This window comes from Dermochelys coriacea, chromosome 8 (genome assembly GCF_009764565.3).
Source record: "Dermochelys coriacea isolate rDerCor1 chromosome 8, rDerCor1.pri.v4, whole genome shotgun sequence".
Lineage (NCBI taxonomy): Eukaryota > Metazoa > Chordata > Testudines > Dermochelyidae > Dermochelys > Dermochelys coriacea.
This window is the reverse complement of record NC_050075.1, coordinates 65,238,531-65,257,860: the sequence shown is the minus strand read 5'-3', so window position 1 is coordinate 65,257,860 and position 19,330 is coordinate 65,238,531. Positions and strand designations below refer to the sequence as shown.

The following is a 19,330-nucleotide window of genomic DNA, read 5'->3' as shown; positions in this document are numbered from 1 at the left end:
AATGATGAGTTTGGAGATCTGTGCTCTCTAGTCCCAACTCTGCCACATTATTTGATTTTTTGCATACAAGTCACTGAAGCCAATAATTTTAAAGCTGCACTCATAAAATATCTGGTGCACCTGCCAGCTGTAGTTGTTCACAAGCAAATGTGTAAGTACATGTGAGGCAGTGTTGCCCAATAAATAGCATACTGGGCTGGGAGTTAGGAGATCAGAGCTCTTTCTATTACTGGTTCTGCTCTCTTCAGGGCTTTGGCTCCTTTTCCCCATCTGTAAAACAGAGATTAAAATACTTGTCTGTTTTTGTAAGTCATTTTAAGATCTGTGGATGAAAGGCACTATATAAGTAATTGTTGTTGAGTCTGAAAGTGCATAAGTGCATTCAGTGTCTTAGGTGCTAAGAGTTGTTTTGTTTTTGAGTGCACTCATCTGTAAAATGGGAATATAATATTTCCCCTCCTGACAGGAATGGTATTGTGAGGTTCCCTTCATAAATGTTTGCAAAGCAACCTTTATGGTAGTTAGTGCAAAGTATGGATAATTTTATATGAACAATAAGATATTAACTTTGAAGTCTCTGTAGTAATTTAATTTCAGACTGCAACCTCAATCCTGCATCTATACGGTACCTAGTGCAGGATTGGGGCTTTATATAAAGCTCAACTATACGTTTGTTTTCTTGGATCAAGAGGCAGCAGGATAATTGCCTGCATTCTCCAGCATGAACAGATTTTAGAAGAGAGGATGACTTTCTGGTCTAGGTACTGGATTGGGAGATGTGTATTTAATTCCTGCTTCTAACAGATTTTCCGTGTCCTCTTGAGCTTAATCTCTGTACCTCGGTTCTCTAGCTGTAAAGTGGACATATTATTTTGTTTCTACGGCCCTTGATCTGCCTTGTTTTCAAAATCTCTTCACAAGAAACTGTCACTGCTTAAATGGGTTTGTACAGCGCCTAACATAATAGAACCCTGAAATCGGTTTTATCATCTAGGAGCTATTTTAATCCATTTTGTATATTACGTATGTGTTTTGCTGATGGCAGCGCTGCTTGACTATAATGGCTATATTTCAGGTTATTCATCATATAAGATCAAAATGAATTGCTAATTAGAGAGAGAAGGACATTTTTAGCATTTCCTCTAGAGATCCTATTTTAAAGCACAGATGACATTTAACGGTTCAGATGTATATGCATGCTCCCATCACCCTTCAGAGTCTGGTGGAGTAACAATACGATTTAAACTTGTTCCCCTTTTCTTTCTGATTCACTGTAGCATTGAACCCTTGGAACTACAAAATTCTAATAATCCTAACTTTGCCACTCAGTTACTTGCAACCAAGGTGAGTGTTTTATCCTCACAGTGTCTATTTCCCTGGTCTAAAAGATGGATAAGAGTTACCTGCCTCACAAAGATGAAATTGTTCAAAGCACTATACGAGCAGTAAAATAGTGTTATTGTGTACAGACATACTTTATATGCTGATAACTTGCAAGTTGTATCTAGAGAAGGCACAAGGAATTTTATTCTTCCAGGAAACATGACATTGAACATTGTCTAGGGTCTTAAATAAGGCATTCAATACTAAGCATATGTTTAAGATGGAAATGAGCTCAAAGCACAAATGGCACTCCACTCAGAATTGCGACTTTAAAGTCTGCAGTGCAATAAATCATTGATAAACTTATCATTTTGGCAGTGAATATACCATAGTGCTTTAACACCCTTATTTTTTTTTTGAAAGCTCTGTGTACTGACCAAATTTCAGGCATATTTATTCCATTATTTCTCACATAATATCCTAGGTAGCGTCAACTGATTGTAGCATTCTATTTCACTTCCTGTCCTAAAAATACCACTGTTACTATTAACTAGCTGCAATAACCAATCTTCAACATCAGAGGCTGAGCATTTCAATGGTCGATGAACTAATCCTATGTGTATATGGGGTGAAATTTTACTCTTGAGATGTGGCCATGTAAGGGAGATGGAGTGGCACTGGCTCAGTATTTACTATTGGACTGCCCTCCAGCACCAACAGGACTAGTTAGGTGGAATTTAGGTTGAAAGGGATTGGTGGGAATGCTCAGTTCACCTTACTGCTGCTCTGAAAATGAGAGCTAATGACTGTGCCAACCTCTGCATGCTCACTAGACAACTGAACACTATCACATCCACAGCTGACACATCATGCCCCCTTCCTCCCACTTGGGATTGTGAAGTGCTGTGAGTTGCAGTACAAAGGCTTCTGTCTTGAATGTCTATAGGACTCTTCTAATGCAATTGTATGTCATACTGAAGCTCCCTAGGTTCTCTTCACCCCAATCACCACTCTAATACTCATCATAAGGGAAGATTTGGCCTAGACTTAAAACTTCTAGCTTTCTTTGAAGATGGAAATTTGTTGTTCTCAAGTACAAACAGCATCCTGTGCATTAAAAATATTGTCATCTTGACTTGCTAGTATGTCCATTGTTCTCAGACATAATGACTATACATGGCTTACTGATGGCTAAGAAGACATCAACTGAACAGTTCAGCTGACCAACAACAACTATTGAGAAGCTTAATAAGTTTAGCCCACTTTCAACTCTTGTATTTTAATCTGCTGCTGATGTTCAGGCAACTGGAGGGTAACCCATTCCCTGTACACCAAGTATTAAGATGCTCAGCCTTCCTACAAAGATGCACTGGGTTCCCCAAAAGCTTTCTCAACAACCCCTTTCTAGAACAATGTCAAAAATGATCTTGGGAAAGGAGCGGTGCTCCTACAATCCCAGGAAAGGAGAGCTTTCTTCTGTTAGAGCCTAGTAGAACGAACTCCTGTGTCTCTAGAGTTTGGGAGCATGGTAGAATTTCCATGAATCATTGGCTGTGCGCTGAGACAAGCAGTAACTGGATCAGACCATTAAGTAGCATTTTGACAATCAAGAATAATCCTTTCATGTATTTTTAGGCAGGTGTTTATTTCTGCAGACCCATAGCCTTGAAATCTCACCCATCCTGCAGGGAGGGAGGGACTCTGTAGAACTCGTCCTGCAGGACAGGCAATTTCTCTTGGAACAGAAACAACTTTAATGCTACAGGAGCATATATTTATCATTTAAGTATCTATATTTTCCAATGAAAATTTTTCAATTTTCATGAAACTTACCAAGAAATCAAGGGTCATACTCTGGCTCCATAAGTATACAGGTGAAATCCAGCCCTGTTCCTATTGCATTTCTGCACAGGGAGTAGTCTGTATTTCCTGATTTGAAGCATGTGGGAAGAGAGTTAGCACCACCAATGCCACCATACACTCCACAGGGGCCTGCAATGGAGAGAACTCATGTTGTGCCCTTTTCAAAATTATAGCGATTGCTGCTCCAGTGCCTCCTGAAGTTTTCTACTGGCAGATCAACCCCAGCCACTGCTGCTGAAGTCCCTGCCTGCTACTCTCAAATATGGCAATAGTTTCTCGATCCACAGTTTAATTCTAAGCAAGGAGTACATCACACAATCTAGTATTGAGGCTAGTACAGAATGCACAGAATAGAGCTGAAGATTAATGATAAAGTTGCTACTAATGTGAGATTGCCCACTTGAGAGGAAAATGTCACTGTGTTGTCCTAGACTTGCTCAGAGGAGACAAAACAAGATGAGAATTTTTGCAGTAGATCTCTCAGTAGATCTCAGTTTTTCAGTATCACATCTCAGACTTTTACCACCGCTTCTGGAATGCGGATACTATGTGACAAGGACTCCAATCTATTCCATAAGGTGTCTCATGGACAGAGACTGAAGGACCATCACCTTTCCCCACTTGCAGTCATGAGGACCACCTCATGCATTGCATAACATCTAAGTATTTACAGAAATTATTTACACATGGACAAGAATTTGGGGTGGAGGGGTTAATGACCCAAAGCTAATCTCCTAAATAAACTGCCAAATTTTCAAAAGTTCTGAGCACCCAGCCACACCCATTCAAAACAAATATGCTAATTATGCACTCAGTTCTGCTGAGCTTGACATAAATTGCAAGCTCAACAGTTGAGAGGAACAGACCCAAAATGTACATGTTTAATATAGCCAGGGCCACTCTACATTGGCACTTGCTCCAGTAGCTTCAACCATCTGAAGTGGACCAGAAACCTGTTAGTACAGTAGCTTATTGTTAGTCTCCTTTTAGCCCTTTAAAATACATTTTTATGTGCATGAGCAGGTATATATTGTGCAATGTATCTGTGACTAAAGAAAATTAGTTACCCATAGAAGGGTAAAATAGTAGATCAAATGCTACAAACCCCTTCTCAACTTTTATGCAAAATAGTAATATTTATAATCTAAGGCTTTGTCCTCTCTGCCTACCTAGTGTCTTGCTTCCTGTCACCAGTGAGTGTGGCTGCCCTTTGCGGAGCACTTTATGGTCCAGTAAGCACTGTCGACTCTTGCTTTCTATTGACAAGATTAAACAGGACCCCTACTTTATTTTTTTTCCAATAGGAAAATGCCAGGTGGAAGTGATTGTTGAAGTACAACCTGTGCTGAGTGGGGTAACTGGGGAGTCGGAAAGAGGGGTGAGGTGTTTTTTTTGGTTGCTTGTTGTGTGGTGGGTTTTTTGTTTTGTTTGTTTGTTTGTTTTATATAAAGTCTCCTTTTCTTTATCCTTCAGCTCCTGGTTCAGGAGTGGTTCGGGACTATTTAGAAAAGCTGGACGAGCACAAGTCCATGGGGCCGGATGCGCTGCATCCAAGAGTGCTAAAGGAGTTGAAGGATGTGATTGCAGAGCCATTGGCCATTATCTTTGAAAACTCATGGCAATCGGAGAAGGTCCCGGACGACTGGAAAAAGGCTAATGTAGTGCCCATCTTTAAAAAAGGGAAGAAGGAGGATCCTGGAAACTACAGGTCAGTCAGCCTCACCTCAGTCCCTGGAAAAATCATGGAGCAGGTCCTCAAGGAATCAATTCTGAAGAACTTAGAGGAGAGGAAAGTGATCAGGAACAGTCAGCATGGATTCACCAAGGGCAAGTCATGCCTGACTAATTTAATTGCCTTCTATGACAAAATAACTGGCTCTGTGGATGAGGGGAAAGCAGTGGACGTGTTGTTCCTTGACTTTAGCAAGGCTTTTGACATGGTCTCCCACAGTTTTCTTGCCAGTAAGTTAAAGAAGTATGGGCTGAATGAATGGATGATAAGGTGGATAGAAAGCTGGCTAGATTGTAATGCCCCAAGGATCAGTCCTTGGGCTGGTTTTGTTCAATATCTTCATTAATGATCTGGAGGATGGTGTGGATTACACCCTCAGCAAGTTTGCAGATGACATTAAACTGGGAGGAGAGGTAGATGCGCTGGAGGGTAGGGATAGGATACAGAGTGTCCTAGACAAATTAGAGGATTGGGCCAAAAGAAATCTGATGAGGTTCAACAAGGACAAGTGCAGAGTCCTGCACTTAGGATGGAAGAATCCCATGCACCGCTACAGACTAGGGACCGAATGGCTAGGCAGGACCTAGGGGTTACAGTGGACAAGAAGCTGGATATGAGTCAACAGTGTGCCCTTGTTGCCAAGAAGGCCAATGGCATTTTGGCATGTATAAGTAGGGGCATTGCCAGCAGATCGAGGGATATGATCATTCCCCTCTATTCGAGATTGGTGAGGCCTCATCTGGAGTACTGTGTCCAGTTTTGGGCCCCACACTACAAGAAGGATGTGAAAAAATTGGAAAAATCCAGCGGAGTGCAACAAAAATGATTAGGGGACTAGAACACATGACTTATGAGGAGAGGCTGAGGGAACTGGGATTGTTTAGTCTGAGGAAGAGAAGAATGAGGGGGGATTTGATAGCTGCTTTTGACTACCTGAAAGAGGATGGATCTAGACTGTTCTCAGTGGTAGCAGATGACTGAACGAGGAGTAATGGTCTGAAGTTACAGTGGGGGAGGTTTAGGTTGGATATTAGGAAAAACTTTTTCACTAGGAGGGTGGTGAAACACTGGAATGCGTTACCTAGGGAGGTGGTGGAATCTCCTTCCTTAGACGTTTTTAAGGTCAGGCTTGACAAAGCCCTGGCTGGGATGATTTAGTTGGGGATTGGTCCTGCTTTGAGCAGGGGGTTGGACTAGATGATCTCCTGAGGTCCCTTCCAACCCTGATATTCTATGATTCCTCGCTCCTCTCAGCACCTCTAGTTCTTTCCTTTTAGCTTTCTTCTTTCCCACTTGTCTAAAGTCCTGAGAAACTGAATTTGGGTCCATAGAGCATCTCACAAGCCTTGTCCTTATCCCTTTAAATCTTAGCTTAAATGCTGCCCAGCTGCTTCTCCAGCCCAGCAGCAGTGATGCTTTACCTTGTAGGCCAGCCACTGCAGTGATAGCTTAATCCTGACTAACATCCCATTTAGGAAACTTGACTGGGAGCTGGTTTAATGACCTGAATTCCATTTCTCAGAGGATTGGCAAAGGAGGTGTGAGAGACCATGGTGGAGAGACAAGCTTAATTTTCATTATTTGTATCATGATAGTGCAGAGCGGCCCAAACAGAGATCAGGGCCCTGTTGTGCTAGGCACTGTACAAACACCTAGTGAGGGACTGCCTCTGCCCCTAAATAGACAAGACAGGGTAGAAAGATAAACCAAAGGCACAAAGAGGTGAAGTTACAGATTTTGTCTGCAAAGTGTCATTTAAAAAGAATCCCCTGCAGCTGTTAGGTCAAATGGGGGATAGAAAGTTAGTGATGAGAGAGAGAGAGAGTTAAATTGTGCGTGTGTAAGTAAAACATGCATATAAGCTTTTAACCCCTTAATGGAAGGAGAGAATTCTTCTTTTCCACTTGGTAACTTAAGGACCAGATGGTACACAGCTGTGACCTACAGAAGGCCCAACCAGCTAATAAAATATGCCTGGACACCTGGGCCTATATTTTACATATTCAGCAATGAGTTTGGGTGCCTAACTTGTGACTCATTGCAGGGGCCTGGTTTTCAGAAAATGGATGTTCAGCCCTCTCAAAAAATCAGACCCTTTAAAGGTGTTTCAGGTTGGGCACCCAAACTTAAGAGTCACTATTAGATGAGACTTCGTCTTCAGTGTCCACAACCATTGTCTAATATGTTTGCAGATTTCTGTTGTCTGTTGCATAAAACCCTCTTTGGAACTTTCCTTGATTGTCTGCATCTCTTGTATACCTACCTATCTTCATGGATAGTAATAAGTGGGGATTCTGTACTCCATGGATTTAGCATTTTGTATAGGTAAACAAGTGAAACTGATAATTTTGTATCTTTCTTGTTCAAAGCTTTAGGTAAAATTCACCTCTGTGCAGAGGGCCAGTACAAGGCCTGTGTATACCACTTAAGTCCTATGCAAACCCTATACTGAAGGCCTTGTGTAGAGGCTTTATGCTGACTCTGCATACTGGGTGATTTTCATTCTTGGTTAATGTGATCCAGGTGCTAAAAAGCCCTGGCTGAAAAGTGTTAAGTTAAAGGCACAAGTCAGCTAGGTACATAAATATTACATGGTTAAATCTGTAATGGGTTCCTACAGCAGATTTGCTTTGTTTAAAGAGTTCCATAACCCTGCTGATTTATGGCATCTTTTCCAAGAGTACACTACTTGCAGAGAACTCCATCTAAACATTTTCTGTCACGCTGGAGGATTATTACACTTGAGTAACTAATTAGCCACAAGGAGCTAACCACTGCTGTTTAGGACAAAAGACACGACCAAGAAAGCTTTTATTTCTGTTGTGGAAAATGACCTAAGGGGTTTGGGGAGGGACCAGAAAGGAGACCTAACTTTCCTGCTTTCATTTAATATAACTCAAATACTTTTTTGCTTTTAATTAAAGCTGACAACTAATAGGTAGTGTACTAAAGGTTAAAGCGCTAGACTGTGTCTCTGAAGACTCAAATTCTATTGCCAGCTCTGCCTCAGAGCTTCTGGACAGATCATGCTCCCTGATTGTACCTCAGTTTCCTCTTTGATAAAGTGGGGTTAACAGTTATTTGTTTTACAAAACACTTGGAGATCTATGGCTGAAAAGTGCTGTGTTTAACGGTACTACAGTATGTTGTGTTCTGTTGAAACTGTGGGGTGAGGAGGGATGGGGAAAACATTTCCAAACCTGGACCAGATGATTTTTGAGACTTAAATTTACAGGTATATTAAGAAAACTATGAAGAAAGTGATTTAAGGTGAAATACTGGCCTCACTGAAATCTGTGGATGACTTGCCACTTACTGCAATGAGACCAGGATTTCACCCTAATTTTTTTTTGAAGGAAATCTGGGGGGAAAATATCAAATGTAAAACAAACTCTGAAATACAGACATGTCATGCAGCAGTGTTGTCACTTCCTACTTCTATCCACTGGGCATGCAGCGGAATTATCACTTCTTCTCCATTATCCCATGTTCCCAGTGGCAGTGTTCCCCCTCCACCTCTCCCACAAATATTTGGGGAGAAAAAGAGCATTTCATTGCTGTGAATTTACAGGAGAGAACAGATGTCCTTGTAGCCTTTGCTTTTTACTTTTTACTTTCTTGGCAAGGTTAGGAAATATAGTCACTAATGCATGTAAAATGTTTGAGAACCTCTGGTACCATGGAAGTGCCAAATATTATTTATTGTTCAGTAAATGTATTGGTGGGAGTCAAACTCTCATTGCTGCTTAGCAAAACAAGAGATGGGGGCAAGGGAAGTGCAAGCAGATACTACCTCATTCAACACCTGTCACTTTTCTTCCTCTTTCCTCTTCTCTCCTCTTTTTTACCCTTCCTGCAACTGCTCTCTCAGCCCCCTACTCTTGCTGGCTTCCACATATGTTGAAGCCTCACAAGTCTGTGCTGCCCACTTGTAGCAGATCTGTTTAGAACAATTAGTGGCGGGGCGGGGAGGCTGGGGTCTGATCATCCAGCTGATGGACAAGATTGGGGCCATTGAGTCTTGATAGCATAAGATTAGTCCTTTCTGGTTTTATCAGATTATCTGCAAAGTGCATGTGGATATGGTCTCGACACCATGTAGTCTGAATTGTCTGACATTGAGATCTTGCTGTTTTTCCTCAGTTCTGGCAGTAATACTACCAGTTTCACTGGTAGGTGGAATTACAGTAAGGGGTAAGATCCTGGAGAACTTTTTATGAGGGCAGGTTTGAATACGTCAGCAAATATAATTTCACGAAAAAGAAACATGGAACCAATATGGCAAAGCTGTCTCCGAGAGGACCTTCCTGTAGCAAATTGGCACTGCAGTGTTATATGTCCATTCAAACCAGCCTTAGCTTAGTATCTGTCTTAGAGAAATGGAGCAAACTACTTCCAATTGGGCACACTGCCATTATAACAGATGGGCGTAAAATGTAGGCATCCAAGAGACAGTGTTAGGCAGCATTGAAATTGGGAATATCTAAAATATGGGAGCTGGTCACAAAAAGGTGGGTGGGGAGAGGATTCAGTGAAAGCTCTCGTTACCCATGGAAATTTTGTAGCATTGAAATTTTAAGATGGGTACCATTTACAAAATTCAAATGCAGATCCCGATAAAATTTTTGAACTCCTCCTGTTTGGATTGTTCAAATTCGTGCCTATCTCTAGCCAAAGATGTGGAATGTTCAGCTATCATAAAATAGGTTTCAGAGTAGCAGCCGTGTTAGTCTGTATTCGCAAAAAGAAAAGGAGTACTTGTGGAACCACTAGACTATGTTCTATGTCAGATAAGGAAAGTATGTCTGTCTGAGGCAATCAAAACAGGAGAGATGGTAAGAAATGGTCTTCAAAAGGTGATAGTGAGTACAGAGAATTGCTAGCCGAACTACATATGCTTTAGCTTGAGTCTATCATGTTGCTTCTAATTTTCACCTCATCTTTGATTTAGCTTCCACTTGACACATTTGGGGCCTGGGCCACACAGAACTCTATGCCAGACTGTTTCCAATTCCCAGTATTTTGCCTTGCCTAGAAAGTTAGATTGCTGAAATATTTGCTAGAATAAATAGAGGTTAAGTGTGAAGTCAGTAGGTGAGCTTTGCTTCATGGATATTGATATAAAAAGCAGTTGTCATACTATTTTGACTGATCTAAAGAACAGATGTTTGTATGTGATTTATGAACACAAATGTGTACATCTTCCATAAATATCAATATGTTCCAGTAACAAACTGAGTAGAGAATTCTAGCCCAAGAAGGCTGGGAAACTGCAGGCAGTATTTGAAATTGTCCATTAATTCTTGGTTTTAAATGAAAAATAGACTATAAATCCAATCCTGTAATCCCTTCACATTTGAGTGGTTCCTCAGATTTCAAAATAGGACTATTCATGTAAGTATGGCATAATCAGACCTGATAATACAGATGTCTGTTTAAGATAATTAAACCAATAAATAATGACATTCAATATACAGTAAATGCACTTTGGAAACATTACATTAATATGACCTAGTTTGTATTTTAGTCACTATCAGAATTTTAGCAAATTTCCAAAGCTAAAAATTTCATGGCTAAGTATTCATTGGAAGCTTCTAGTTCTCTGAATAATTTCTGTAAGAGTAATCAAATATTTGATTAAGCAAATAGGTCATCACCACTGCTCACATTTGCACTGGTCCTAAACTATTGTGGTTAAACAGCATCCCATTTCTCCGAAAAACTGTGTTGCAGACATGTAATATTAACTGATGTGTTTAATTTTAACAGCACAGTTAATTTTTGAACAGCAAGTTTACTCAAAAACCATCTTCAGTAGCCATCAGTGAAATCTTCTGGACTGAGGGAAGCTATATATTTATTCACCAATTTGCCATGTAGGTCACATAAAGATTTTTTTAAAAAGATTTCTATAGCTGCTTTTTTATTTCAAAGCAGTTTTCTAACATGCCAACATTTATTCTTTAAATTTCATGGGCAGTTGCATTACACCAGGAATAAATTTGGTACACAGTATAGTTTCCGTTTATACACACATTATTATACACACACACACACACACACACACACCATATCACTAGAAAAAACAGCTCCATAAGTGGCAGAATTTACACAAAGCAACCTATTATGATTTGTATTGAATATAACATTTTCCCTTTCTGTGTTAGACTGGTAAGTAGTATTGCGCTGATATTTTACACAGCTGCTACTCTTTTCCCCAGAGGTGGCTGCATTTCACTGGTGGGTGAAAGTACACCCTAGAACATCCTTTTGCTCCAGTACTACACAAGGATATTCAAATATTTTCATAACTTTAAGGCCAGATGGGACCATTATGACTATCTAATCTGATCTCCTACATACACCAGCCATCTAACACCACCCAGTAACTCCCACATTGAGTCCATATTTAGGAATTGATTCTGCACTCCCAACACACCCCAAACTTCTATCCACTTCAATTAGCGTTTGTAAAAGTATTGCGAGATCAGATAATACTGCTTCGTAGTTTAGGTTTTGTTGTTGTCTTTTACCCATGTGTTGCAGAAGTGAATGCTTCCTCCCCACCCCCCATTCTGCTACAGAAGGACTTCCTTTCTTGCAGTGTCCATACATTTTTACTTTTAACACTAAGTTTCATTTCAATAAGTGACTTGCATTGGACAGCCAGCCAAGAAATAAAATAAAGCTTCTGTTGACAATGGTCAAGTGGATTTAACTCATTCTTTGTGTGTGTTACTTTATTTCAGGTCCAGTGTCAATACAATATGAAGATGTGGCAATCGAGAGGGTTATATATGTATATATATATATATTTAAAAAAAATGGAGAAACAACATGAACAATGGAACAGAAGAACAGGTAAACTGGTTTTAAAAAGGAATAAAAAGGAGGCAATAATTATGCCTCACTTTACTTGCAAATCTTACTCAGGACCTCATATGGTGTGAACTGGCCTAGCTCTATTGATATCAATAGAGCTATGCCAATTTATACTAGCTGAGGATCTGTCTTAATACCATTTTTAGATACTGCCACTGAAATTCACACTGGTATCAAAATTGAAAAAAAGAGTTTGAAAATGCACTACCTTTCTTCCCGTCTCCAAGTGTATAACTGAAGGCTTGCTGACTGTGGGAGATTAATGAAAGTAGCCAAAAACTCTGCACAAGTGATAGTTTGTGACACGTGCAGAATAATGTGTTTTGCCCCTTGCTTCTAGACAAATGAATATTTATATGCAAGGCATAATTTTCCCTGTAATAACAATTTAACAACATCAAGGAGATGCTATTAACTGTTAAACGTTGTCAGTGCAAGTTAAAGATGCTGTAAGCCACTCAAAGCCTTTACCACTGAGCTACATTAACATAATCTTTCAATCAGTGCAGAAGCTGCATAGAATTTTTTTTTAAAAATGTATCCCTAAAGAGCAATGCTAGGAGTGCAATACTTAGAAACTGTATGTACTTGCAAGAAATCCCCAATTCCAGACTATTTGTATAACCAGGTGTTTGTCTTAACAATCTCACTGCATGTAAGGGCAGCAAGATAGATTCAAAAGGATGTTCAATGCAATCAGCATGGATCCAGAATTATTTGGCATCTATCATGTATTCCACAATCAGTGGGTGGGTGTGTGGAGGAGGAAAAAGGAAGGTGAGGGACAAAGAAGAGGGCAGGGAAGAGTTTCAAATTAAAGCTGCAGTCACTATTTCCAAATAGGGAAAGGAAGCCTAGCTATCCCATGTAGGGAAACTGATAAACATGGAGTGGTAGTGAACAGTGAAATCTAGTTGCTGATATTAGCCAATATTATACAGTTAAACATTCTTCTTTGATACCAGATAAAAAAGTCAAGATGTGGACTCCTGTTAATTAGGAGTTGAGATGCAGCTTCCCCAGCAGCAATGTAATAGTTTGTGCAACACAAGCCGCATATCTTCAATTTAGGTCAGCCATCAAGAAGAGGAAAAAAGGACTGGAGACTGAAGATGAGATGCTCTATTTCACACAGTTGCCCGCTGGAAGGACTGGCAAAGGCAGTCACTTAAATTAAGTGCAGGTCATCAGACAAGATATATAATCTATTCCTGAAACAGACAACTTCAACAGCCCAAATCCCTATGGCCTTTACAGCGACACAATGAACTACTTCCTCATGTACCTCTGTCAATTCACGTTAGGTTCCTACTTTTTTAAAAGTGATATTTCATGTACATTATGATCCTATTGCTCATAGCAAGGAAAGTGCTTTGGTTTATTTATGACCTACTAACCTTAAATTAAAAAAAGCATACAAGTAATCTGAATGTTCTCATAAGCCTGGAGATTTGAAATAAAACTTAAAATAAATCTGGCATTTGTAGCACAGCCAGCTAAGCTATATTTGCCCAGTTGGGAATTTTTTTTTTAAATGAAAACCAGATGACAAGAGGAAAGCATTATTACTCTACATAAACTGCAGGTTTGGGGCATCGGGACTGCAGTTCATGAGTGCCTGAATTTCTCATGAGCTTCTGCTTCCATCAGCATAGAGTTAAATAAAGCAACACTGTGGTTTTACATCTATCTCCAGTCTAGAAGACTAGAATGAAAAGCCAGCTGTAGTTTTTGAGCTAGAATGTAACCCAGCCACAGAACCTAACCTTGGAAATAGAGAGGTTGGTTATCAGTCAGGCAAGATAATGTGTGTTTGGGGGGGGGGGGGGGAGTGACAGAAAAGGAGCTGTAGTACTAAAAGAAATGGAGAATAAAAAGCAAACATCCTCCCTCTTCTATTTTAAAATGTGAGTGACCCTAAACTACTCATTTAGCTGGGACAACATTGAACTCATGCAGATCGGAACAAAGGTCTGTCGAATCCAAGAGCCTGATTCTCCACTCACTCATGATGATGTAAATCAGGAGTAACTTCACTGAAGCCAATGGAGTTGCACTGGAATAAAACCAGTGAGAGTGAGCAGGTAATCAAGCCACAAGACTGTGCTCTGCTATATGTGGATACATCACAAGTTCTTGGCTGTATTGGCAAAACAAGTTCCCTTACATTTACTTTGAATTCTGAAGCTTACACAATTGCAAGTGATTCATTTCCCAGCCCAAAAAAAAAAAAAAAAAAAAGAGGAGCTCCTGTCTACAAAACACACTGTAGCCCACAAAAGAAAGAGGACTCCAGTTTATGCTACTACAATCATGTTGATGTGCACCAGCATGATTTTCTATTTGATAAAGGATAGCAAATCATTTATCTTTGTTTACTATTACATGTTTAAAAAGTGGGGCAATCAATTACAGTATATGCAGGTGTCATAAAGGGAAGGGGGTTAAGAAGCTCTGATACAGTACTATAAAATCCTCTTACCTGTAAAGGGTTAAGAAGCTCAGGTAAACTGGCTGGCACCTGACCAAGAAATGACCAATGTGGGGACAACATACTTTCAAATCTGGATGTGGGGGGAGAGGAGAGAGAAAGGCTTTGGCTGTCTGTGGGATACCTTTGCCAGGAACAGATCAAGGATGCAAGCCCTCCAACTCCTGTAAAGTTAGTAAGTAATCTAGCTAGAAAATGCATTAGATTTTTCTTTTGTTTTTGGCTTGTGAAATTCACTGTGCTGGAGCGAATGTAGTTCTGTTTGTGTGTCTTTTTGTAAATTAAGGTTTTGCTTAGAGGGATTCTCTGTATTTTGAATTGGATTACCCGGTAAAGTATTTACCATCCTGATTTTACAGAGGTGATTCTTTTACCTTTTCTTTAAATAAAATTCTTCTTTTAAGAAACTGGTTGATTTTTCATTGTTCTTAAGATCCAAGGGTTTCGGTCTGTGTTCACCTGTACCAATTGGTGAGGATATTATCAAGCCTTCCTCAAGAAAGGGAACGTAGGGCTTGGGAGAATATTTTGGGGGAATAGGACTCCAAGTGGTCCTTTCCCTGTTCTTGTCTAAATCACTTGGTGGTGGCAGCATACTGTTCAAGGACAAGGTGGAATTTGTGCCTTGGGAAAAAGTTTTTAACCTAAGCTGGTAAAAATAAACTTAGGGGGTATATCATGCAGGTCCCCACAACTGTACCCTAGAGTTCAGAGTGGGGAGGGAACCTGACATGGTGCTAGCAGTGGGATCATTTTTTGAACCAAAAGCACAGCAGGATTTTTAAAAGGACAATTTTTTCTCTCTGCTTGAAAAACAGGGAGGATTTTTTAAAGCTGATTAGAGCTGCAAGTTCTGTCCCTTTGCCTAGAGACAGAGCAGCCTCATAACAAAGGTATCATACAGACAGACAAAGCCTTCCCCCGGCCCCCAGATTTGAAAGTATCTTGTCCCCCCCATTGGTCTTTTCCTGGTCAGGTGCCAGCCAGGTTACCCAAGCTTCTTAACCCTTTACAGATAAGAGGATTTTATAGTATTGAATCTGAGCTTAACCCCTTCCCTTTATATTTATGGCAGCAGGACAAATCAGTTAAAAGAAATAGCTATGACTTAAAGTCCTTGCCACGGAGCCTTATTTACCATACTAAATGAAATAGCACAGAGTCATGGTATGTGGTGTCTTTTAGCTTTGGGGTTCCATTTATGTGAATATTAGCAAGTTGAACAAGAGATGCTTGAAGTGAAAATAGGTTATGCATTGATATGCCAAATATACCACACCAACCCCACTTGGAAACAAGATTTCAGATGCAGCACTTAATGAAAACCAACAAATCATCAGTTTCATGATAACTAGTTCTGCTGCACAGTAAGATAAAAACTCTCTAGTTGAGCTTGAACCTTTCAAGCGAATTCTCTTCTGCAGACCAATTGTGCTTGCCAGTGCAGATAGTAAGCAAGGTAGATGAGTATGAATCAGAGGACAAAGTGAGACTTGTCTTTCCACTTCCCAACCCTTCCAATTAATGGCCAAAGAAGACAAATCTTTGTTGCGTTACACATGAATTGCAATACTACGTACACTTCCTTTTTTCTAAAAGCCAGTTTTGATAGAAGAGAAAGTCTAAATGAACTGGCAAGGTTTAGAAGAAAGGCAAACAACTTCCATTATTGCTGGAGCCTTATCAGAATGAGCACTTCACGAAGCGTGATAATCAAATACTTGATATGGACAAGACACTTCAAACAAACAAAAACAAAAAAAAAACCTATCACACACACATCCCATTGCACTCCAAGAAGGAATCTCTAAGTTAGAATGACACAGATAAGTTCACCTCTTACTTTCATAACAGGGGGAGCCAACTGAAATTTACATTTAAAGAAAGTCTAACACTGCATCAGACTGCAATCCGATTACCTCTAAACTAGTATAATGGGATTTCAGTTGACTTCTTAGGTTAGGCAGATGTATGTGGTGGATATGTATGTAGAAGGGCTTTCTAAATTAGACTAATTGTATGGGTTGTATAGAAGCATTTGAAGAAACGGATGCTCCTTTTAGAACAGACAATTATTTAATATAGTGCTACTGGCATATATGGTAATTTACAAAGAGAATGAAGTAGTTCTATCTCCCATCTTCCCCTAGAAGCTTATTGAGAAACAAAAGCTGCAATACAGTCAATACCCAACAAAAACCGTCAATACCCAACAACCTTAAACAGATTCAGGTTTGATTGAATTCACCCAGCAGAAGAGATTTTATTGGGGACTGGGCAATCTATTAGTGACGTTGCTGGTTCATTTTGCTTTTACCCAGTTGTGTAGAAGTATGAGATTGCACACTCTGATTAACGTTTAGCTCCATGGTTTGACTCACAACACTAGATATTTCGGTCTAGATTTCCAAACTAGATAAATAAAGCTTTTAAATAAATGAAACAGACCTTTTTTTTTCATAGGATCAAAGCCTGGAGTGTTGCCAGTTTCTTGCTGTAGGATTGTAATAGAATGGGCCAAGGAGGGTGGGTGGTGGTGCTAAGGGAACAATGACAAACTGCATAATCTGTATGATTAAAACCATTGTGTCAGTTATGATTTCCCCCTCCCCCCCTTTCAGATTTTTAAGGATGCTGTCAAGTCCGTGGAGTTCTGTTTTTAGTGGTTGCTTCAGTGAACATTCAACGCTGTCGGTGAGTTTGGAATTAAAGTGAAAACCATCGACCGTTGATTGTACCCTCCAGCTAACCATCATCCTCCTTGCTTCATGCTTTCAGGCCTTTCACTGAAGACAGCTGCCAAACCAGCACACAAGGTATATCTTCTCCCCCGCTCCCCCATCCTCTTTGCAGAGCTTTACTAAAAAGGTCACAATCAACATTCATTGCTGTCGGTGGGTTTAACTATGTGGACAAGCTCACTGAACAATGAATGCAACTGTGGCCCCACTTTTTGCAATCACAGTCAAGAGGAATATCAGCTCTGAAAGCATCACTGAAAGTCTTTCATATATGAAACTTTCCTGATCAAAAGACGAATATCTTCAGGATTTTTTGTTTTAAGTTGATTTGACTCAGATGGTTGAGACAACAATCACTCCTCCCTGGAATTGACTACAACATAAAGGGAGATCATTCTGCCATTAATATCTCTTACTTACTACAGATATGAACAAAAACTCTGGTATACAAAAAGCCTCCCTGTATGCACACCTGAGGATTCTGAGCACAGGAAAGATGGTTGAAAACACTTCTAAAATAATAAATAATCAATCATCATCATCATCATCATCATCAAATTTATGCACTGCAACATTGCACATGCAAAGAGATGACAGCTATGTGTGTCCTTGGCTAAACAAGACAAACCCACCCCAAAATTTCTTGCAAATGGGAGCCTTAGTTAAAGAATGGCGATAATATTCCTTATTCTGGTGTAATACAATTCATTGTTAAGTGAAGTTTATTTAAACACCTAATAAACATGAAAATACAAAGCTTATTGGACTTGCCTCTTTGTACTGTTTTGAGATAAGCTGGAAAGAAATTACTTGTATGGCTGGTAAAGTTCTGCTCATTGTTTCAATTATGGGATAGAGTGGTGAGTGGTCATGCTGCATTCCCTGCTGCCTGGTGTAAGGGGAAAAAAAATAAAAAGGGAAAATTGAAGCACACCACCACTTCCCCATCCCCACCCATGCTTCACCTATAAATCTCAGGCATCAACCTAAATTTCTAACACCAGCTGAATGGGTACTGAAACATCATGCAATTCTCTAAGCCAATTTCATCCATTAGCTTCAGTTTCTTGGTGAGTTTTTGCATAGCCATTACTCCCAAAAGGAGAGGAATGACAAATCATGTCTTTTGTCTCTCCCTTGTGACATGCATTCCCACTGACAATGTCTGCTTTTTATTATGCATATAAATAGAAGCTTCAAACACATTTCACCTAAGATTTCCTTCTTAGCTCAAACAAACAGGTAAATATTAGGGTATCTGGCCCTCATCCTGCTCATATACAAGTAGTGTATTATACAGTACCATGCTAATGAAATGGCATTTTCTTCTATAACTTGATCATGATGGGGTGATTGAATCTAACTTTTTTTTAATTATTCTTTACAACAGAGATCTGACATGGATCCAATGAGAGATCAATGCACATAGCATGCATAGAGAACCAGTTCTCTAAACAAATACCTGAAATTCTAAGGCCATGTCCTCCTAGAAGCTTATGAATTTTTAGTTAACTTTGGTGCTGAGTGGTACCCTTAGTATGAAGATACATTTTGCTTTGTTCTAGTTACTGCAACAAAGAGGGGATAGCTCCAGGTGAACTGTTGTTGGAGATACTGCAAGGTTCTAGACTGTATTCATTGGGTCCTTTGTTCCATCACTTTTCCTAAGGTTCTCTTCCTCCCAGCCCAGGGTATTTTAAGTGGTACCCACGCACATCCTCTCTCTGTGCTCCCTCTTCTTTTCTGGCATGGTGCCCTAGATGACTATAGAAGTTCTTACTCTAAGTACCCCAAAGGTATATTTAAAAAAGGGAGCATTTTCTCTGGAGACCACAAAAGCTACATCTTATAATTGAAAGTAGTAACTTTCAGATCAAGGTGCAGCTAATATCTCCTGAATTCAGATTTATTTAAACACAATTTATAATATGCTAGATCCTGTTTTCCTCAGGGAGCCTCTTAAATATTAGATAGATAGCTATGGTGTGTTATGAGTTTATGAATAGACATGGTATTTATCTGAATAGAAGAACCTGGAATTTGGCAACACAAGAAGAAGAATATCCTGGTATGGAATCATCCTAACACATAGAGAAGTAATGGGAATCATTCATGGTCTTTGGTTAACAAAATTGCATACTAGAATTGGTGTGGAGATATGAACTTCAGCTCCACATAGAAGGAAGCTGATTTTGAATATATTGTTTTGTATAAGGGATCTTTCTTTATAATACCTGATTACCTTCCTGTGTCAGAGGAGCTCTACCTTATTTTGTTTCCTGCACTGATTCAATATTA

General features: G+C 39.7%; 1 long non-coding RNA gene across 6 annotated transcripts in view; it reads left to right on the top strand.

Annotated features, from left to right (window-relative positions):
* LOC119860710 overlaps window positions 1-17,793 on the top strand; it is an 80,713-nt gene extending 62,920 nt beyond the window's left edge. For 4 of the 6 annotated variants that reach the window (XR_006283133.1, XR_006283136.1, XR_005294611.2 and 1 more), the window contains one exon: window positions 11,668-17,793. This is a non-coding gene — a long non-coding RNA (uncharacterized LOC119860710). The remainder of the gene's footprint in view (window positions 1-11,667) is intronic. The other 2 variants (XR_006283137.1, XR_006283134.1) reach the window with 1 other exon arrangement.
* Window positions 17,794-19,330: the final 1,537 nt, after the last annotated feature.